The sequence below is a fragment of the Echinops telfairi genome, unplaced genomic scaffold (assembly GCF_000313985.2).
Source record: "Echinops telfairi isolate 266 unplaced genomic scaffold, ASM31398v2 ScPeMD7_5592;HRSCAF=6446, whole genome shotgun sequence".
NCBI classification, from domain to species: Eukaryota; Metazoa; Chordata; class Mammalia; order Afrosoricida; family Tenrecidae; genus Echinops; species Echinops telfairi.
Window position 1 is genome coordinate 11,666,111 of NW_022109491.1, and position 1,307 is coordinate 11,667,417.

Sequence of the window (1,307 nt, forward strand, 5' to 3'; positions counted from 1 at the left end):
TTTTTTTTGGTAGAACACCCCTCTTGAGGCCCACCTCCTCATGCCAGCCTCACTTGCTGAAGCCACTGAGGAATCAGAGGTATTGATGGGTCTGCCTTTTTGCTTATCCCTCCCCGAGCTGTGGAGGCTGACTTAGCGAGATTCCTGCATCTGCCTGCGTTTTCAGTGCCCCCCGGGCAAGAGCTGGTCTGGTGTCTAGATTTGACCCTGGCCAAGAGTGTGGTTCTGATGCAGCCACTGGTTTCCTAGGCGATTCCTAGGCTGGTCCCTCGATTTCCTCTGCTGATTTCCCTGATCCTGAAGGGAGAGCAGGGAGCATCCTTGCCCAGAGGACCTTCTGGCCCATCTGTGAGGTGGTAGCCTGGTGGGTGGGGTGAGCACCCACAGTTGGTGGGGTTGAGCGGCTTGCACAGGATGGCAGGGCCCCCTGCTGCTGGTGCTGCTGCTTAGCAACGCGTCACTGGTAACGGTGGTGGGATCCTGATTGTGTGTCCTGGTGCTTTGCCCTGCCTTCTGATATCCCACAAACTAAAAAGCCAAACAGTTGCCGAGAAGACCCCCACCGTGGCGATCCTTTGGGTACAGCGCTTGATGACATGGCAGGGAGAAAAGGCCCCGACTTCGTTCCCTTGGTTGTTGCTGGGCGTGAAGGAAAGGTGTCGCGTGTCAACACGGTAGCATGATAGGTAGTGAAAAAGGCAGGTGGCACCAAGGCAATGTGCTGCCCCTTAGGACATTCTTCTCCCAGATATAAAATGGCACCATGCCTGGCCTGTGAGCACGCATGTGATGATGGTGTACAGAACGACACAAGAAGGTTACACACTAAGTTCCAGATAGTATGCCAGCCCCCGGGGGGACCAGGGGAAGAGGCGGATCAAAAAGAATGGGGCTTTAGCCAGATCAGAAGTAGAGGAGGCTGCAAGCCAGGATCCTGTGTGCTGAATCTAGTGGCAGATGTTGAGACTAGGCTGTTTGCTGTGTTTCATATGTTTTCAAGAGGCCCCGGAAAGATGGCTGGAGAGATTACCAGGCCTGCCTCGCTGTCTGCTAGAGAGGAGGATGGAGCTGGCACAGAGGCAGCTCTGTGCACCTGGGGTCTTCTCCTGTGGGACTGGGAAGAATAGCAGTTAGGGGTGGTGGCCGGCCTTTGTGTTCTGTGGTATATATAGTTCTTACCAGGGACACCCCCGAGGTTCATTCGGGTGTGCCCACAGTAGATCCTTACATAGGAAGAGCTAGTTCCCCCACAATCCATGTGTTAGGGTTTCCATTACAGAGGCAGGGAGGGCTGAGACAAACAGCGA